The sequence below is a fragment of the Artibeus jamaicensis genome, unplaced genomic scaffold (genome assembly GCF_021234435.1).
Source record: "Artibeus jamaicensis isolate MK-2021 breed Jamaican fruit bat unplaced genomic scaffold, CSHL_Jam_final contig_525, whole genome shotgun sequence".
In the NCBI taxonomy this organism is placed as follows: Eukaryota; Metazoa; Chordata; class Mammalia; order Chiroptera; family Phyllostomidae; genus Artibeus; species Artibeus jamaicensis.
Window position 1 is genome coordinate 8022675 of NW_026521874.1, and position 22396 is coordinate 8045070.

A 22396-nucleotide genomic window follows, 5' to 3' on the forward strand; every position below is an offset into this window, starting at 1 on the left:
GAAAACAGTGTTTCTGGAACAAAGTAAATGCACCTTAAAAAACTGTGACAGTCTATGCACATATGCAGTCTGACTGCTGCCTGCTAATATATCTCAGGGGTTTAGTTATTGGCTATCTGTGCCCTTACTGTTTCAAGCTGCACTTCATGGCATCAATGCACTGTGCTTCTGCTCCGTAGTTGCCCCACCTAATTTGTCCCATTACTCTTATGAAGGTAGTTACGTGTTTCTGGGTGTCGAACAACACAGCATTGTAAAGCACATCTCTGTACACTAAATTCGTATTATAATTCCATTATCGTCATATGGTCAATGAAATAAAATTGCTTTATCACCATCATCTACAGATCAACAAATTAATACCTGTCTGAATCAAGGAATCCTGACACCTAACCTCTATGCACATCACTGTGTATCCTGTAAGAAAGGGAAACAAGCTCTGGCTGGTGTGGCTCCATGGATTGAGTGCCGGCCTGTAAACCGAAGGGTCACAGGTTCGATTTCCAGTCAGGGCACATGCCTGGGTTGCAGGCCAGGTCCCCAGTAGGGGGTGCACAAGAGGCCACCACACATCAATGTTTCTCTCCCTCTCTTTCTCCCTTCCTTCCTCTCTGTCTAAAAAGAAATAAAATATATTTTTTAAATTTTTTTATTTTTAAAAATTATTTATTTATCTTTAGAGGAGAGGGAGAGAAACATCAATGTATGGTTGCCTTTCATGCATCCCCTGCTGGGAACTGGCCTGCAGGGAACTGGCCTGCAACCCAGACATATGCCCTGACTGGGAATTGAACTGCGATCCTCTGGTTCGTAGGCCTATGCTCAATCCACTGAGCTACACCAGCCAGGGCCTTAAAAATAAAAAAATATTTTTTAAAAATACAAATAATTTTTAAAAAGGAAAGGGAAACTATTGTATACATACAAAGATTTGGTCATCACAGGCTGAAGAACAACTTTAGATGGATTTTCTGGAGCTGAGTCCCAGGGCAGCTGTATGCTGGCCTGGCTCACCTTCTGAAGTTCCCTTCCAGCCCTGAGATTCTTCTCTGTTCTCTCCTGCTGCCATGTGGTTTTCAAAGTGAATGGCATGTAGTAGTTGCTCAGTAACTGGAGCAGTCTGCCAATTAGTCTAGGCTTACTGAAGGAAAACTTAAAAAATTCCCAACACAATAGTAAGAAGTTTTAACAGCAGGTTCCAGAATCTCTGCAACAGCTAAACAATTCGGTAAATAAGAAAAGAAAAAAGAATCCTTTTCCTATTTGTGACAAGAAAAGTTTTAAAAAGTGCTAGCAAGAAAATTACTTTAAATTTTGAGTAAAATTACTTTAAATTCTCTAAATAGCATCAACTCAAGAAGAGTAGCAATAGTCTAAGTATGGACAAAATGTATCAAATATTTGCCTATTCCAACAAAGGTAACTTTCAACTATTTATGATGTGCCTACTATGTATAAGAAGGTATTATTAGAGAAATAAGAAAAATAGTTACATCCCTGGGCCCATGCCCCCAGAGACAATAAGACATATATCCATTTAACCAATATTCAACAACTATTTACTAGGCAAACGCTGCACTTATTGTGGCTAATGCAATACAATCTAGTCAGGTTTTGACAAAAAAGAAGAAAAGGTAGTCAAAGTTATCAAAAACAGCCTTTTTTCCTTTTCCTAGTGCAAATGTAAAGAATAGCCTGTTTCTACTAAAGCCCTAGTATCATTAATCATTTCACATACTAAATGCAGCACCTCACTTCGCTACATTTGTCAAATTTGGCAACATAAAACCGATTCCTTAATCTAAGGAACTATCTTATTAATATTATTGGTGTTGAATAACATGAAATCATTAAATACACTGCTGAAAGATGGATTTTTTTTCAAGCTGCTAGGGGTAATTTAAGTGTTAAAAGTCATTTGTTTTCATTCACTCATATGTACGCAGATACACACATATTCATTTATTTGATTACATGAAAGTTCAAGAAAGAAAAAAGTATTAAAGAAACTCCAGTTATTTATTTAATTTCTCAGTGTGCTAGTAATTCTCAATTCTTCCCTCTACAATTATACTTGTTTTGTAAAAGAATACTACATACATTTTTATGGAATTATGCAATAAAACTATTCACATAATTTGTTGCTGGTGAAACTTTAAAAATGTGGACTACATTTCTCTTCTACAAAATGAGGAGAGGTACCACAGGTAGCTCAAAAGAGAAAAAGAGGGAATAAAGTCTGAAAAACTCTTATATCAACAGCAAAAAAGTGCTTTATATAGTGACCACTTAAAAATAAAATCAGCAAAGAAATGATGTTAACAGGTTGACAATCTGTACCAATCACTCGTTTGCTTATTTATGTATGTCTGCTCATTAACCTGTTCTACATTTGTACCTAAAACCACCCTGGGTTTTAAAGTATATATAATGATATACTTTAGTATATAATGCTATATAAAAACATATAATAATAAAAGCTTATTCTGATTTTGTTATCTTGGGGAGAGAACAGAGAAAGGAAGGGGAAGTACTGGAGTTCAGGGTACCTTCTTGAGAAGGTAGAGAACTGAATACACTATCTATTCTAGCCAATCAACACCGCATTTTGAAGTATTTTACTCCCCATCAGCTTCCCATAAAAATGTGTTCTGAATTTACTGCCTTTGATCCATTCTTCTCACCATTTCCCGTTATCTTGATAAAACACAGCTCTGATCATGTCACTCCATTGTTTAACATTTTTTTACTGCCTAAAAATAAAGTTCAAGTATCTTAGAATTGTTTTTCTTTTCCCCACCTATTTGCTAAGTTTTCTCTGGGTGCCTCCTTCTGTCTGTATGTTCCCACCCACTAACAACTCATTTCAGAGACTTTAAACATACCGTCTCACTTTTGCTCATGCACTGTACCATGTACTTAAAATAAGACACCTTGCTCCCATCTTTGCTAATATGTCAGGCTTTCCATAAAACCTCCCTCATATTCCTTGAGATTAATTTTTCTCTCTCCTGACTTCTCAAGGCATTCTTGATTACATTTATGTTACAAAACTCGTCAGGTCTTATCATATATCATAGTTAACTACATATTGTACAAAGTACAATATACTCCTACAGATCAAAGGCTCATTAAAGGAGCTGCCTAGAGTTTGGCAATCGTGTTCTATTGTTACAGATGCACCCCTAAGAACCCTAAAAAAGAAGTCCACATATTTCAGATAATCAATAAATATGTTTGGTTCATCTGTGATTCTGTGACCCATGTTTTCACTTTTTAATTTTCACTTGACAAAGAGAGCTAGCTTTATGAATTAGAGCCCGGGTATGTCCAAAAAGTCAAATGGTTTGTGAATGAATAAATAAGCAACTTAAAGATCAATATCTGATACTTGTGAAAAAAGTTTCTAAATGTCAAATTCTCCAACTATCTCTGATCAGACCTTGAAAAACAGGTAATAATCCAAATAAGGAAAGAGAGATTTTAAGGAGACAGTGGACAACACAGAGGACCCAAGCAGAGGAAAACAACCTGAATAAAGGTACAGAGATAACAGGCAGTGAGCATGGTTTAGCTAAGAGATGAGTGGGTGGGAAATGTTAGGTTCCCCTTTCATATGACGCCATAGAGCCTGGAACTAGCTGGCAATTAAAAAAATTGGCAAATGGATGAGAAAATATGCTTCAAAAGAGTAAAGGTGGAGGGGGGTAAAGGGGTAAGAGAAAGGAAGAAAGAGTGGGAGAGAGAGGTGTTAACAGTTCTTTTTTGGCCTCTGATCATTACATTTTTAAAACTGACTAAAGTAGTGACATAAATTGACTATAGTAACCACATAATTGACATAAACTGACTGTAGTAGTGACTCATTTCCCTTGAATTGGATTATATGCCCCCCAAAACCCTAACTTTAAATATTTAATAAATGCACACATGGAGAGATTTAGCTGTCAAAAAATGGCTCTAACTGCAAAAATCTTTGCAAAGATCCTAATTGGAATTAGAGATGATGCTAACATCGCTGCTGATGCTGAGATTGCTGCTGTACCAGTATGGCCTTAAGCCAAACCTCTTATTCTGGCTGACCATGCAGCCTGTGTCACCAAACATTAACTTCACACAACACGCAACAAGCCACCAAGTGTCTAGTCCTCTTGTGTCTGCCTAAGGCCAGATCCTACCTTCACTTACAGTAGAACCAGCTTATCAACTAGACACATACATGCTCAAACCTAACAACTTAACAACATGTTCAAATTATTCAAACTATTGAAAAGAAATTGAAGGCGGCAAAAATAAGGTGGTTTCTAGTCTTCTTTTTAACAACTAGATATTGTCATCATTCAGTAGACCAGATTTCTAGAATAAGCGAGGTGAGAAAGCCTTAATTCACCAAGCTGGCACCCCACATCTCACACAATCAGGCCCAAGTATCCATCCTGGTCTCATCTCCTGCTCTTCCTTTAATGTACCTCTACTCACCAGCTAAATTACACTGACTCCCCCCCCCCTTAGTTTTGCTGATTCACAGAATCATCTATTACTTCTCTGACCTCCCACAGAACTAAAGCACACTGCTCTCCCACTAGTAATTTCCTAACTTTTATTGTTAACTGTTTGCAGGACTCTAAGGCCAGGAAGATAGTGGAAACTTACTTTATAGATGGGCACTTAAGAATAATGGAAATACACAAGCTTTGAAACTAGGTAGATCTAGATCTGAAAGCCAGATCTGCTGCTTCCTGGTTGTTAGTCTTAGGCAGGTCTTTACCTCTTTCAATCCAAGTTTCCTCTTTCAACCTGTATCACTATTAATTGCTCTGAGAACCAGGGCTAATATACGTAAAGCACCTGGTACTATCCTAGACTCACAGTAGGGACCCAATATATGGTAGTCATTACTGTTATTCAACTTTATACTTCCTGCGCTCCACTCCCCACAGGTCCAACATACCACCTTACTGTTAAAAAAAAATTTGAGAAAACTAAAGTTGTAAGAATAAACTGGGACCATAATTTAAAGTTCATCTTAGGCTTAGGCCAACCAGAATCACCTGCAGGGTAATTCTGGTTGCCCTGGGAGAGGATGTTTAGTTATAACACTGTTATTCAAAAGAAATGTGTATTAAAGAGGTCTTCATTAAGAAGCCAATTTTCATTTATAATTGGTTAAGAGATCAGAAATGTCTTAAGTCACTATAGAAATGCTAGAACTGTTAACTGCTTCAAGTAAAAATGCTTCTTTAATAAAACAAATTATTTTTAAAAGGAATCATGAAGAAACTACATTAGCAAGAGGCTATGACAGAAATTTAGCAATAAACATATGCAGTGGAATTCCTTTGTTACACTGGCTTTGGAATAAAACACAGTGAAACTGTTATTATATATGGCCTTTAGGAAAATGTGGGTGTGATATACCTATTGAGTGGCTGAACCTGAGCAACAAGAAGCCACACTACAACAGATCTAATTGCAGGAACAAATCTACAGCAAGTTTTAGAAAACTAGAATTAGCCAAAATGTCGAAAGCAAAATGATGCCTTCTGCCTGTAGTGGCTCAGGAGCCAGGTAAAACCATGTATGCCTACTGTTAACATTCATGAGGGTGAAAGTTAAAGACAAAACACAGAGACAGAGAAGCAAGAGGTAATGTAGGTTTTTCAGAAAGACATTTCCTAAGTCTAAGGACATTCAAGTGCATTAACACTCAATTTCTATTCCTTATGCTTTCTCAACTCTATACTGCTATGTGCCCTCTTTATTTTGCCCATGACGTCCAAATGTCAAATTCTCTTTAGTTGAACCACTCGAATACTGTCTCTACCAACTCCCCTATACACTCAATTAGAAGCAGTCCCTCTGCCTTCACTATCTTGAAGCATTTCTGCCTCCCCCGACTTATAGTACTTCCACCTCCATGTTAAATGGAGTGTATTTTGTCTCATGAAGGCTCTCTCTCCCCTACTGGATTATAAACTTGCTATGAACAGAAAGTTCTTATAAAGCCTCAAAATGGTTGTGAAAAGAGTAAATATTCAGTATATGCCTGACAAATGAAAGAGAAATAAAATTTTCTTCAGTTGGAAATTATTTTTAGCATTCTTGTTCTAGCATAATTATATTGTTTCCCTATCTAAATAAACTTTTGTAGCAACAATGGTTCACACCTTTCTAACATGAGGGAGATAATAAAGATACTCTGTGTGTTGCTCTGTTGGGAAATGGGTGACTAAACTGTCACAGTCTGTCTGCAGGTAGGTAAACTTTCCTCAACTTCCAGCATATGTCTACCACCCAAAGAATGCAAGCTGCATTTTATACAATACCTCAGGGGCTGCCCTACTCTTTTGCCCTCTTCTTGCCACTTACCCTGTCCTGGTCCCCCAGAAAGCAGAGGGTATCCTAGGTAAGAAATGGAGTCACAGGACCACTCTTCAAAAACCGCCAGTACAGAAAAAATAGGGGAAGGGGAGAAGGTTGTTCAACATCAAAAACATCTAAGAGCAATAAGCAAACAAAATGTGTGAACAGAACAGTGTGGTTATATAAGGAAATGCTCTAACTTTTTAAAGATGCATACTGAAATGAGAAATTGCATTATTTACAACCATTGCAGTACACTGAGCACCACAGAGACAGCACCAGGGCAAGTGCAAGCCAGACGGGCACTGGGTGACTCTGTACTCACTGAGGAAAAGTAATTAAACATGGGCAAAGGAGACCCTACGAAGCTGAGAGGCAAAATGTCATCCTAGCTTTCTTTGTGCAAGCTTGCCAGGAGGAGCACAAGAAGAAGCACGCAGACGCTTCAGTCAACTTCTCCGAGTTTTCTGAGAAGTGCTCAGAGAGGTGGAAGACCATGTCTGCTCAAGAGAAAGGAAAATCTGAAGACATGGCAAAGGCAGACAAGGCCCATTAAGAAAGAGAAGTGAAAACTTATATTTCTTCTAAAGGAGAAACAAAAAAGAAGTTCAAGGATCCCACTGTACTCAGAGGCCTCCTTCAGCCTTTTTCTTGTTTTGTTCTGAGTATCGCCCAAAAATCAAAGCACAGCATCCCGGCCTATCCATTGGTGATGTTGCAAAGAAGCTGGGAGAGATATGGATGTTATTCCACAAGGCTGCTGCAGATGCCAAGCAGCCTTATGAAAAGAAGGCTGCTAAGCTGAAGGAGAAATATGAAAAGGATATTGCTGCATACAGAGCTAAAAGAAAGCCTGACGCTGCAAAAACGGGAGTTGCCCAAGCTGAAAAAAGCAAGAAAAAGGTGAAGGAAGATGAAGAAAGAAAATGAAGAGGATGAGGAGGAAGAAGAAGACAAAGAAGATGAAGAACATGATGATGATGAATCAGTTGGTTCTAGTGCAGTTTTTTTTCTTGTCTATAAAGCATTTAACCCCCCTGTACACAACTCACTCCTTTAAAAAAAAAATTGAAATGTAAGGCTGTGGAAGATGTGTTTCTAAACCGCACAGTGTCTTTTTTTGTATAGTTAACACACTATCGAATGTGTCTTTAGACAGCCCTGTCCTGGTGGGATTCTCAGGAGCCACTACTTATCCTTGCCTGGTACAGTATGGGGGCTGTACACTGGCATGAAGTCTAAAGCAGGTTCTTGTTCGTGCACCGCAGGAATTAGTTACATATGGGGATGGTAGTTTTTTCATCTTCAGTGTCTCTGATGCAGCTTATACAAAGTAATTGTTGTTCTGTTAACTGAATATCACTCTGTAATTGCAAAAAATAAAAAGTTGTAGATGTTTTGTTGACATTCTGAATGCTTCTAAGTAGATACAATTTTTTATTTAAAAAAGCAATTTCATTATTCATAAGACTTGTTTTAAAACTTTCATGAAAAAAATTTATAAGGTAAACCTGGCAAAGGTGAGCAGTATGTGGGGTGTCTAGTATAATATCTACCTAGCTTTTCAGCTGTTCCAAATTTTTCATTAAAGAAAATAAAGAGAACTTTAAAAACTAAAAAAAAGAACCCTCAGTCTGTGAAACTTGAATTCCAGCCCAGCTAAATCATGCCTTGTACAGATAGAGCTAAATTACTAAACCACTGTGAGCCCTAGTTCATTTGTTTAAACAAAAAATGACAATAATACAAAGATCAAAGAGTTACTCGAAGATTATACTGCTATATAAAGTAATTAAGACAGCAATATCAAACAGTAACTACACAATATATGTTGGCTATTATTAATATTCCTACTGGAAGGAATAACCTGGTCAGGATCTTATTTTCTCACTGCACACAGAACTTACAGCCATACGGGGAGAGGGAGTACCTGAAAGAAAAGATCAACCACCTTTCTCCAGTCCCACATTTGCCAAGAGACTAGGGCGCCAGCTAAAAGCCACACAATGGAACAAAGGAAGCTAAAGTGCCACCTCCATAGTAGGGATCCAATACACGACAGTCATTATTGTCCCTACTATGGAAGTGGCAAGAGAACGCCCAGTGTACTTGTGACTGGCAGCTACGACAAATCTCCCACCTTCCCCATTTCCACCACCACACATAAATTAACAGAAAAGAGAACCAGCCCTGACTGGAGTGACTCAGTGGGTTGGGCATCATCCTGCAAACCTAAAGGTCACCAGTTTGATTCCCAGTCAGGGTACATGCCTGGGTTGCAGGGCAGGTTCCCACTGGGGATGGGGCAAGAGGAAACCAATCAATGTTTCTCTTGTGCATGGATGTTTCTCTCCCTAAAAATAAATTTTAGAAAATCTTTAAATAAAAAAAGAGAACCAGACACAATTGATTTATATGATAGTAATATATATTATATATCTATAATATCAAAAATCTGTTTTATCCATACAATAAAGAATTAAAGGTAAGAGCTGTGAACACTTAAAGGCCAAAAGCAAGTTAAATTCAGTCTCCTAGAAGAAATAATGGTCAATATTCTAATGGCACATCCCCAGGGGAGGCAACTGTTTCTCTCTTCCTGAAAGAAACAGACCAGAAGCAGAAAATATCTGCTTCTATTTTAACCCACTTTCCTTACTGCAGGAAATTTTGTAAACAAATGGAAAAACTTAATATTCAAAGAGTACTTAGCTTAATTTTTCCTTTTGTGCTTAGTACGTTTGTCCACAAGCACAGTGAAGGTTTACTTAACACCACCGTCTCCCAGGTCCTTCCCCAAGTGGACAACATGCAGATCAGAAGAAATAAACGACCACTTCATTAAAAACAGAAAAGAGAAAGCCTAATACACATACATATATATATTAATGTCAGTGACAGGAAAACTAAATAGCAGACATAACAACAAGAAATGTAACAGCTGCCCAGAGTTTTGTTCTTGCGGCAGTAGCAGAAATAGTAATGTTAACATTAACAACAGCTTATACTTACAGTTTTCTATGAGCTAAGTGATGTGCTAAGTGATTTCTATGTACTAAACTCATGTAATCCTCAAATTCAGTGAAGTATTATTATGACTCTAATTCCCCAGTTTACAAAGAAAATGAAACTTAGTGCTTTGTCAAAAGTCACACAGCTGGCACCCAGGAGAAATGGGATTTAAACTCGAGTTTGACTCCAAAGCCCTTAATTATTATATTTACCTATAACCTTCTCTCCAATGGACCCTTACCCCTGGCTATAAGCCTGGACCTAGGACTCTGGTATTGTCAAGGCCAATTAGTGGCATTAACAAAGATAAAACAGAGTCATCCTCCCACCTCCCGATAAAAACTGTTAAGAGCTAATTCTAGTCAGTATACTTTCAGGAGAAAAATTCTACTTTCTTAAAAATTTGTTTTTCCAGTGTTGTCAGTTCAAGCTCACCTTATCCAGAAACCACTGTTTTGAATGACTCATTCTCTGAAGATGTCAGACAATTAAAGAGTTACTGTACTGAAGAATGGAAAATTTGTGCAGTACTACTAGTTCAATAAAATAATGTGTAAAGTACCCATATTGCATAAAAATACAGACTCTTAACCTTTACTTTTTAAAACCTATTAAAAGATAGATATTAAATTCTAACCAAAGAAAATAAATACTCAACTTTTACAACTAATATTTTTGGAAAAAAATACTCTCTTTTAGGTTTTGAATACTTCCAAATCCCATGTTTATTTTAAGTTAATTTAATGAAAGAAAGCCAATAGGCTAGATAGAACAAATCTACTATAGTTCAGTCACAGTATGTACATGTCATATATGCTCATGAAAATGTTTACAGCCTGAAACAGGAGAAGCTTTTTGATCTGACCCTATGAAGTACTGTGGATGGTGGAAAGTTCATTTAACTGTCAGAGTAGCATTTTGCCACACAACGTCTCAAATAAGTGTCTGCTTCACACTTACCTATAACAAAGACTTACATAACACAATCAAACTTGAAACTGTTGACATATTAATTATTCTTTACTGCGCGTAGTCAGAGAATTTTTTGTCCTTCAAAAGACTAAAACAAAAATATATTGATTCTCAGTTCCAAGTACTCATTCTTTCATTTTAATAAAATGATCAAAGATATGTAATTATACATATATTTTTATGATTAAAATAGTGAGGTAACAAGCAGAAATTAAAATACCATTTCCATTATTGTAATGTATATATAAACATATTCCAATTACTTTTTATTCAACTGAATAGAGGAAAAATTTCTGCATATCAATTATTTCCATGTTTCTATAGAGAAATCACTCTTGAATGGTTTACCTTAAACCTTTTACTTGTAAGAATTTTCTTCAATCTGTTCCTGCAAACAATTGTCATGATTTTATTTCTTTAAAAAAATTGTAAAATTCTTTAAGCTTGTGTTACTATTAGCAACATGTTAAGGTTCAAGTTCAACTTTAATTGTATTTTTGCAGTGGTACTAAATCTGTCTCCAACTATATTTTCTAGCAAAAGTAAGCTAAATAACTTGCAATTTTTCATGAAGCATATATTATACATAAGATATAAGTACATCCATTAAGATACTGTTTTTTACTCCAAATTAATTAAAAAGATGCTAAATTAAAGGCAGCACAGTATAAATGTGAATAGCCAGCCTCTGATTCCTGAGAAAAAGTTTTAATAGGCCAAACTTAAGTTTAATTCCTGTAACAGCAGAGAAGTTGCTTCTCTGCTTAATTCCTGCTTCTCTGCTTAAGTTTAATTCCTGTAACAGCAGAGAAGTTGCTTAATTCTAAGTCAAGCATCAGTGTAAGTTAAGGAAGGGATGCTGTACACTGAAGGCCAGGTTTCCAAGTGCCAGCCTTCTCTTTATATGAGCATCAAAGCATCAAAAGTATAAACAACAATCACATGTGTATGCATGCAGAAATATTGTAACAGGCAAAGCAAAGTCAGATTTGATGTTATTTAAATAAATGCATGATATTAATTCTTGAGAATCAAAAGAAAAGAATACAAGATGCACTCTAAGAAAGGCTATTCCTAAAAGGTTTTTTCCTTTCCCCCCTCAGCATTTATCCCCTCTATATCCTCTTCCACTTCCACCTGCCCTACAAAAGATTCAGCATTTGCACACATAACACCATTTGAACAGGTAACACCAACGAAATGGCAGACATAAATCAGAGGAACTGTCATGTGACAAGCATTTTAATAATACTGATAATGGTTAACATTTACTATGTCATTTTAAATATATGCTCATTTAATAATTTTAATAATTCTATGAAGTTAAGTATTACTAATACACCAATTTTACAAATAAGGACACTAAGGCACAGAAAGCTAAGGTAGTATTTCCAAAATCACATGACTTGTAAGTGGTTTATTCGGATTCAGTTTTTTTCTATTCTACACCTAACACAGAAATTTAACAAGAAATGCCAATCATCAGCCAATAGTTCTTAGGATTTCTCTAGGAAAATTTAAAAAATTCCATTTCCACTTCCTTCAACTACAACAACGAACTCACCATCATTATTAGGAAAGAATTTTCTTTATTGGGTTTTTCTAAGTTTTAAAGGAAGGGCAACATGTAAAAGTTAAAAATCAATAGTATAATATTTATTTAGAAGCTTCTTGAAATAAATGAATTCTCTTTTCAGTGTCATTGGATACAACAGGGTCAAAGGAGAAGCTCTGAGATTATATGTCCAACAAATGAAGATCCCAATCTCTGAGCTCATGTAGACATTACAAGAACCGTTTTTGATAGTCCGAGTTTATTTTAGTATTGATTGGCTCTCTGCCCAGGGAGTGCCGGAATACATTTTAACTAAGTGGACAGAAAACGAAGCAGCATGGATATGAGCTCCACTTTAAATCTACTCGGGTCTATATAACCCTACAATACAATTTCCTCTCTCGTTACTTTTACATACAAGTAGACTTAGGAGGTGAACAGGTAATTTTTTTAAGTTCCATAATTCATTTCTGATCATTTTAACTTACAGTTAACATTTCTGTATACTTTAAATGTATATTTTAACTGGATTTTGGAGATTTAAAGAAAAAAAATAAACCACCAATCTGATACCTTGTTTTGTAAGGTGACATCTGTGAAAAGGCTGTAATATTAAAAGAACATACACAGATATATTTAACTGTCTGGAAAGAATTATAAAGACTGCACTGTGTTTCCAAATACATGTAAATATATAAAGTTATTTATAGATCGTATGTACAGCATCTATACTTTAATTCCATAATAACTGCTTCTCTTGCTTTTCAAAGAAAATATTGAACTCCACACTAAGTGATTCTCAAGAGGAAAGAATTATAAATGTGCCACATCCTGTTCTTTATGTAAAAGCATCAGTGTGAAATAATAAAAAGCTAACGTGGTCCTGACGATTACTATACTTATGGAATCAGTTATGCAAACTCCGTGATTTCTTTTTCATAAACTACTCCACTATTTGCACAGAAACAAAAATAACATAATCTAAACAACAATTTATACCATTTTTACCGCTGAGTTTTCCAATAATTCTATTACAATTCAAATTATCAATATAAGGTTGTATTTCATTGTAGTGAAATTGATAGAAATTTCACATTTTTCACAAAGAAATACGATGCCCCAAATAAGTGTCCATTAACTTATTTAATACAGGGTCCGGCACAAATAATGCCCCTTTTTTATTACAAAACCGTGAGCATGTAATTCAGTAACATAACAATATCACAATTCAAGAACACCATATGACATTTTAGGTGAAATGTTCAAATTAAAACTATAAATTATTACACACATATTATTATTCTACCAACCACACTCAAGCAGGCCTTAGTTCTGCCAGACCCTATAGTTTAAAAAGTGGTAATTTTTAAGCAGTAAGGCTTTTCAACTGCCCTGCTTTTTTTCCAACATACGTTTCAATGCTACTTTATGTTTATGTTAACAAACTTAGTCAACATAAAACAATTTATATGAACCATGAAGCATCACAATAGGGGCCACCTCCTATTGTTCAAAAGGTTTGTGAGCACTGCAACAAACACCTCAGAAGCACCACAGTACAGCAGGAGATGCACAGAGCAAAGCAATGGGAGACTGCTTGCTTGTATGAAACTGGGCAAGTCATTCAGCAACTTGGGCTCTTGGCTATCATCTGTAGGAACTAGATCCTTAGTCTGCAAACTTTTCAAACAGAATCTGGCTACTGTTAAGCCCCCAGAATAAAATGGATAAAAACAGACCTGCACTGAATCCCTCCAGTAGCAGCTCCAGCAGCAGTTCTGGGCTGCACCCAGGGCCTCAGCAGAGTGCAATGTGAACACCTAGGAGTTTGAAAATACCTATCACCTCTTGAGCAACCTCCAGTACTAACCCCAAAATTCTTTGTATGTAATTAAATTAACATGAGAACCCACATTATCACTCTTAAAAATATAAATCAGAAGCTAGATAAAGTAATTACATTCAATAAGTATTTACTGAATTTATCTACTGGGAGCTAGATCCTGAGAATTAATAACAAACACATAGCCCCTCCTTTAAGAGGAGCCTACAAACTACAGAGGAAACAGATACAACTAATTATAATACAAACCAGCAAAAGCTATTGCAGAAGTAGCAGAAGGTGCTACTAAGACACATACTAGGGGCAGCTTTACTCAAATTGGAGGCGTCGCATCATTCACTGATGAGTTGACCCCGCCTGTCTATAAACAATTCAATTTCCTCAACCCAAATCCGTATGTCTATAAAAGAAAAAAAAGCCAGTAACAAAAAGACTAAGAAATAGAGCAAAAAAAACAGTAAAGAGAAACAGTTTTTGTTTATTTAGTTAAGCAAAAGGGAGGCTGCTGCAGCTGCAAGAGCCTCTTCTGACTGATGTGACATGAGTTGTTACATTAAAAAACAGACACTTTAAGCAGATGGCTATTCAGCTAAAGACTTGAGACATTATCTCCCACTCTCAGTCACATGTGCCAAAGAAGAAGGCACTAGTTTTCTACTACAGCTTCAACACAGATACACTGACAATTACACATAGGACCTCAGACTGGTGATAAAACTGCTAACCAATGTCACTTTGCCCACCACAATTTACATTTCTAAGATGGTTGTGAGTCAAAAAGAAACACCAAGAAACAGAATTTAAAGCCTAGGTAAAGAATTAATTATATTCTATTGTGTAAACATACCCAAGTTTTTTAACCTATTCATCTACTGATGGGCACTTAGGCTGTTTCCAACACTTGGCTATTGTAAATAGCACTGCTATGAACATGGACAACTGTGTGGGGATTGACTGTGGGAGTGGCGATGGGTAGGATGAACAGAGGAGGGCAAAGGGGGAAAAACTGGGACAACTGTGATAGAATAAACAAGAATTTAAAACATCAAATCCAGCACAAAAATGTTAATGCCTTCAATATAGGTTATAACTAATATACAGTTCAAAGACTGCCCTGTACTAATAATACATACTTGAGGTTATGTTTACATCTGGTCACTCACTCATGTCAGAAGTTTCCACTGCTTAAGTAATGACCATACCCACAGGCACTCTCTCCAACAGAAGAGCCACACTGGTCTTCTTTCATTCCTGGAATCTACCAAACCTCCTGTCACCAACAAATGCTACCTTCTCTGTCACAGAACATTGTCACTCCTCTCCTCGTCTATTTCAGTGCTGTATCTACATCTATTCTACTTCACATCTCAGTTCAAATGACGTCCTCAAATTACTCTCATTTCCTTTTATTAACTCCCATATTATCTGTATGTTACCACAGAGTTCACAATTGCTTTATTTAGCTTAGTTGACACTTTTTCATTTATGTGATTTTTAAATGAGTTTATTAATTTTTAGAGAGAGGAGGGGAAGAGAGGGAGAGAAACATCAATGTGTGGTTGCCTCTCACATGCCCCCCACACTGGGGACCCAGCCTGCAACCCAGGCATGTGCCCTGACCAGGAATCGAAGCAGCAACACTTTGGTTTGCAGGCCAGTGGCACTCAATGCACTGAGCCACACTAGCCAGGGCTATTTATGTGATTTTTTAATGTTTACCCACTCCTCCACCCACCACAGCCCAAATTAAAAAATTGCAAGTTCAAGTTTGTTTGTACTTGCCACTATATTCCCCAGTGCTTATAGCACAGTGACTGTCACAAACCGAGTCCTAAATAAGATATCTGTTGAACAAATGAGTCAAGAGGGGGATCAAAAAAATCAGTACGTATCTTTCAGTAGGAAAATTTATTACCACATTTCTCAGTGGTGATCCCACAACAATTTATTTTCAGTCTATGGGAAATTTGTGAAAATTACTCTTTAGGGATCAAATTTTTCATGCTTTGACTTCAAGTATTAAGATAAAATTTTTCATACATGACCCCATGAAATTACATCACAAAAATAATATGGCACTCTAGACTTAAATATTTAAGAATGAGGCTGTGCTTTAAAATGACTTTAAAGAGACAAAAGACTAAAGATGAGTTTGTAAAAATAAAGAAATAGATACGAAAATGGATTAAAAAGAAAACTCAGACCATAAAGAAACTCCCTGTACAGAGTAAATGGTCTTACACATGAGAATATATCTCAATTTCTGTTAGAAAAAGACACAAGGTATAAAATTGTTGGCAAGGTAAGATTATTATGATGTTTTTAATATATGAAAAAGCATTCCTCAAATAAAGGCGGATTAATATCTGATTTTTTAAAGATTTTATTTTTTTTTTAAAGATTTTATTTATTTATTTTAGAGTGGATGGGAGGGAGAAAAAGAGGGACAGAAACATCAACATGTGATTGGCTCTTTTGCGCCCCCTACTGGCGACCTGACCTGGCCCACAACTCAGGCATGTGCCCTGACTGGGAATCCAACTGGTGACCTTTTGGTTTGCAGGCCAGAACTCGATCCACTGAGCCACATCAGCCAGGGCTAAATATCTGATTTAAAAAAACAAAACAAAACAGGAAGCAAATTATATGTCAGCGTGTTAATGATGTAATGCTTCATTATACAACTGTCACAATCAATGGCCCAAAAGATACTGTGTATCATTCATTTTTCCTTTTTAGAGTTATGTTGACTTACAGATTTGAAGGACTAATTTCCCCCCACAATATTTACACTTCTAAAAATCTTGTTCCCTTAGTAAGGGCCATATAAGTACTTATTTTATGTAGAGATGACTCTGAAGTATCAAAGATTGATTCATCACATTCTGTATATTCTACTAGGACACAATTTACTGTCAAGAGACCCAAAATTACACTATCAAATGGTGACCATTTAAATGTAGCTACCTTAAAAAAAGTCGTGTAAGCCTATGTACATACTCCAGTGTATTCTTTTAGGCACCTGGATTTTCATTTTCTTGATTTTCTTGTTCATTATTGCTTTACTGCTAACATTTCCTTTTGATGTGTATTGATCATGCTAATAGCTATAATACTGCTTTCCAGGCCTGGGATTGATGGACTATATTTTATAAAAATCCATATGAATTGACAAAAGAATTTATTTAATGATGTTTATTCAAAGAAATGACATTTTCCAGACATTTTTACCACTTGAAATACTCGAGATAAAATGTTAGCTTAAAAATACACAACTTACCAAATTACCTAATACTTTATATTAATTCACATGTAATTTTCACAGACAGTATAAACTACATATGCCACCAAGTCTCTATCACCATTGCCTATCAAACCAACCTAATCTGTGCTCTCTACCTGTTGAGAGTATAAAACAAACAGCCATATGTGAATGTAGTTTTCAAAGTTTAAAATGAAAAACTTTTTACTCATAAATACAAAATCCTGTTACAAAGACTTAACTACTGTATTTCTGGACTATAAGATGTACCCCCAAAATTTGGAGGGAAAGGGGTGCGTCTTATAGTCTGAACATAGCCTCCCTGGCTCACTGTGGTGGGGGGGGAGTGGTAGAGCAGGGTCACAGGTTATTAAATATTTTACCACATTTTTTTGCCTCAAAATTTCTTTTCCTATTTTCCTCCTCTAAAACCTACATGTGTCTTATGGTCGGGACATCTCATGGTCCTGAAAATATGGTAAATGAGCCATGAGAATAACAGTACAGTACTAAACAGAAGTAACATATCTCTTTATTTAACTCCCAGAACAGTAGTACCTGGTGCTTAATAAACGTTTTTCTGACTGAACGAACAAATTAAATGGCACAAATATTAGGCTCCTTCACCACTTACTCCCTGGCCTCCAACCAGAAGGAAGATGAGAAAACTGAACATGTCTTAAATGTGGGCAACTTGTAAGCCTGCAGAATCCAACTAACTCTACATATAAAACTATTTAGTCCTGCCAGACGCTTTTTGGAAGTCTTCCTGTTTTATAAAATCTTATTATCTTAGTTGGAAGGTAGGGATGATTCAAGGCAAGATGCAAATTAAAATAAGAATTCTCTTCTTCAACACCTGTGAAAAGACAATGCTTTGTTTAAAACAATTCCAATAATGGTTGTATGAGGGAAGAAAAAACAAGTGTCAGGTATATAATATACATACTCAAATACTTATTGAAAGAACATAATCCAAAATGGAAACCCACCAGATATTACAGACAAGGTGGGGAGGGAGGTGCAGGAAACCCATCCTCTGAAATAAAAGCCACAGAAAGGAGTCCTCAAAGTGTGACAGAACCAAGATGTCCTGTGACTCCAATCAAAGAGATCAGAGTTGGACCTTAGAAAAACATTACTAAAATGCAAATACTACATACAACTGTCACAGCACTGAATCAATTATGAGACAATGGGACTTTGGGTGACATTTTTAAAGGAGTTTGTCCAAAGCAGAAACAATGCCAAACATGACAGGCACTAGATAACAGACACACACAAACTACTGAGGGGCACAACACAGTACTAGACTTTCTCATAACCTGAATAAAACATCCAAGAAACATACCCAACCCCAACTTGGCGCTGTTACAACAGAAGGATCTTTATTACCATTATTAGATACAGGGGCAATGCAGCACAAGAAAGAGAAGACACAAGGTCAAGAAAGTGAGGCTTAACAGAAGGCAAGGACAAAAATGCTCTCTGGAAAGAACAAGTGGTAGGATGTGCCCAAAGTCAAGTCAAACAAAACAAGCCCTGGCTGGTGTGGCTCAGTAGATTGAGCACGGACCTTTGAACCAAAAGGTCACTGTTTCAATATCCCGTCAGGGCACAAGCCTGGGTTGAGGGCCCGGTCCCCAGAGGTGGGAGGCAACCATAGATGTATCTCTCACACAATCACCAGCCTGCCACTTTTCCTCTTTCTCTCATGACCTTACTTCTAACTTCACTAAGGACAGTAATTGAAAGAGAATTTTCTCAGACTCCTAACTCCACATCTACATAAATATCAGAACCTGGGGCTCACCTCTATTACCATAAATCATTGGTACTCAACCTGAGCAATTCTGACACCTAAGGAACACCTGGCAAATTCTGAAGACACTTTTGACTGTCAAGAGTGAGGGGAGTGGAGTATACTACTGGTATCTAGCAGACTGAGGCCAGAGATGCTGCTAAATGTCCTACAATGCACAGGACAGCCCCTTAAACAATTATCCAGTCCCAAATGTCAGTGGTGCCGAGACTGAGAAACCCTGACAGCAATGCATTTTCTGTTCCTATCTAAAGCCAAATCCCTGGAAAATGCACTGGGTTCCGTCTACTCTCAGCTACTACAGGAGCCAGCAATTTTCACCTCTCACTATTACATCAACTTGTGTACAATGAGAGGCAGAATCTTAATTTAATGAATCCAATAAAATTTTATTTAAAGTAATATACACTTTAAGAGATCAAAAGATTTGATTAGTCATACTCAAAGGATCCAACCAAAGCTGTAGCAGTTCCTCCTTAACATGTACTATTGTTTAAATATGAATTTCTAAAGAACCTGAAAACGAGTTCTTTCTTTAATACAAACACTCATCTTGAAATCTTACCTGCATACATCATTTATGAGTGTTCTTTCTTTTTTAAAAAAATGTTACAATCCAACTGTAAGATTTTTCTTCCCAATTCAAGTATCCAGCCTTCTGTTTAAGAACATGCACGACATCGGTGCAACCTAGATTTCCATTGCGCATCCAACTGGACTCTGGCACTGACAATTCAGACGACAGGAATACAAACCACTCTCTTGTCACCATAAATTACATCATAGAGCAGTCACTTCTTTTAAAGTAAATCAAAGTTATAATTAAAATAATGTTTGTGAGATGGAACAAAAGAGGATACAAGATTACATATCTACAGATCATGGTTTTTTTCAAAAATGGGAACACTAGAAGAATCTCAAAACAAACTTTGTTTTGGTGGCGGAAGGTTGGTTATTTAAACATACTCTTACTACCAATGCTAAGCCCTAAAAATCACATTTTTAATTTCTATCACCACAACGAACTTTGGGGAACTGGAAACCTTATGGAGTTTAAAATTCACAGGTTCCACCACCTTGCACTATCTTTCATGCCTCCTCCCAAATGAAATTCTATTGCTGGTCATTATAATCATCCCTGTGCACAAACCTTCCGTTGGCCCTCTCTTGGTTCCTTGCATACTCTCACAAAATCCTAGTTAAATCCAACCCAGCTAATCTGTGTCTGTACCTGTGCAGTTGAACGTGACTACAAAAACCCAAACCCACATAAACTACAACTTAAGTGAGTCCTTGCCATTGTATAGAGAATTAATCACATTTCCCTAGGCCCTTCACTTTACTACTCTCCTAGAAGACTCTTCTCTTCCGTACTTTTCACAAACCTCTGACACCTCTTCCTCTATCTTTGCTCTCAAGTGATGACCTGCTTCCTTTTTCCATGACGGAAACCACTGAAAGAAAAAAATCTATATCCCACATCTACACCTATCTGCATCTGTACTCATCAATTCTGCCTTCTCTCATTACCACAGATACGTCCTTCTTCTACCTAAAACCAACCCCTCCTGCCCTGGCCAGGTCACTCAGTTGGTTGGAGTGTCATCCTGTGCACCAAAAGGTTGTAGGTTCAATCCCCAGTCAAGGGTATGTGGGAGGCAGCTGATGGATGTTCCTCTCTCACATCAATGTTTTCCTCTCTCCTACTTTCCCTCTCTCTAAAATAAATAAACATATCCTAGGATGAAGGGTTTTTCTCCTTCATTTAAAGCCAACCCCTTCCCTTATGCACTTTTTCCCATTTCCTGTAGCTTACTGAAGGACACCTAACAGTGCTCCAGCAGAGTCTACCCATCCTCTCCAAACTTTCTCATTCTTACTGTATCATTCCTAACACATAAAACAAGTTTTAAAAAAGTAGAAGGGAGAAGCACAGAAACATAGCTATCTTCTCATAAATTTGGAGATCCACAGAACACAACGTGGAAAGCAAGGGACTCCAACAAACACCTTAGGTTTACTATCCCCAGTCCGAGATCTCAGTCATTATTCAAGGACCACCCCCTTTAGAAAGTTTCCTCCCCTCCTGCCACCCCAGAGGCACTCTGGGCAGGGCACTCTCAGAGCACTTGGATCACCCTGCTAAAATGCTGCTTGCTCTTCAAGTACTGCAGACTGATATGTATGTTTACCTCCCTTCTTGAGATTTTAAACTCCTTGAAATTTAAGACCGTGTTTTAGTAACTATACCACCTGGCACATAGCAGGCAGGCAGCAAATGTTCGCTACAGGAAGGAAGGAATGACTTTTTGCATGAATTTCTTCTAGTTTACAAATGTGAAAAAAAATGACAAAAAAACTGTTGCAATAACAGCTGATATAAATGTATTACAATTACCTTTAAGAAGAATCAGAGAAGGATTCGAAAATAGGAACCCACAACTGACACAAGTTTATTAACAGCTATTTGCTTTGGTGTAAATATTGGGAAATGAATCCATAGTTGTTAAACTAGTTCTGAAGATTACAACTGTGCTAACAACTCAGAGATTTTCACAAACTATGTTGTGAGCAAATGAATATTTTAGTAATTTTAAAATGAAACATCACCTGTGATCAACTTCTTCGGTTCAGTGACACTTTAAATGTAATAAGAACTTCAGGCTACATTTTAAAATACCATTTTTAAAATCACAATCTGTAAAACTGACTTAAAACATAAAATAGTATTATAAAGCATAGCAAATAAAATGACCAAGTGTCACCGAAAACAACGTTTGATTTTAAAATACCAAATTTCTGAACACCAACTTATAAATTCCTAAATTGCCAATTCCTAAGTTTGTATAAACAAACATGTCTTTTGGTACTGATAACTTTAAGTCAATTCTGTAATACAACCAAATACCCATTAAGATAAAATGTCATTTTTCAACTGTAGGAGAAATATTCCAATACATTCACAGTTTCTGAAAGTTTACTTTGTTTAAAAAATTCATAGAACTCCATGCAATACTTCTTTATTGTAAAGAAAAGGGAGAAAATCAACATCGGATTCTTTCCCCAAGTGGGTTACAAATTCTCCTTCTTCGGGGGGGGGGGGGGAATGTGTGTGTGTGTGTGTGTGAGAGAGAGAGAGAGAGAGAGAGAGAGAGAGCGATCAGCAGCAACAACAAATGGCTGCCTTGACAAAATGAATGAGAGAACTGTCTTTGAGATATCGGTTGGGACAAAACTCCGAGGTTTGTAACATCACACTTCGGAAAAGCCAGTAAAGCTCCAAATAGAGTTTACAAACCACCATGCCAGCTCCGCTTAAGCCTCATTTAAGAAGGATTACTGCCTACATTCTAACCTCACTGTGCCACTGCTTTAGTGGTGAATCCAAAACCTGATTAAATAAACATGGGTTTCAGTAAATGTACTCTTCATTAACTACAGAGACACACTGAAGAAAGCTATTCAAAGTTCAGAAAGTCAGACCCCCTCTTGTTAGGTGGCTACAATCTTTAATTAAACTTTAAACTTTTAGGATAATTATAATCAATCTGCAGTAAATATGGTGGA

General features: G+C 36.8%; 1 protein-coding gene and 1 pseudogene across 3 annotated transcripts in view; one reads left to right on the top strand and one right to left on the bottom strand.

Moving 5' to 3' along the window:
* MED13L (mediator complex subunit 13L) overlaps positions 1-22396 on the bottom strand; it is a 262154-nt gene that overhangs the window by 153504 nt on the left and 86254 nt on the right. The gene's annotated exons all lie outside the window — the stretch shown is intronic.
* Positions 6708-7423, top strand: LOC119057485 (high mobility group protein B1-like; annotated as a pseudogene).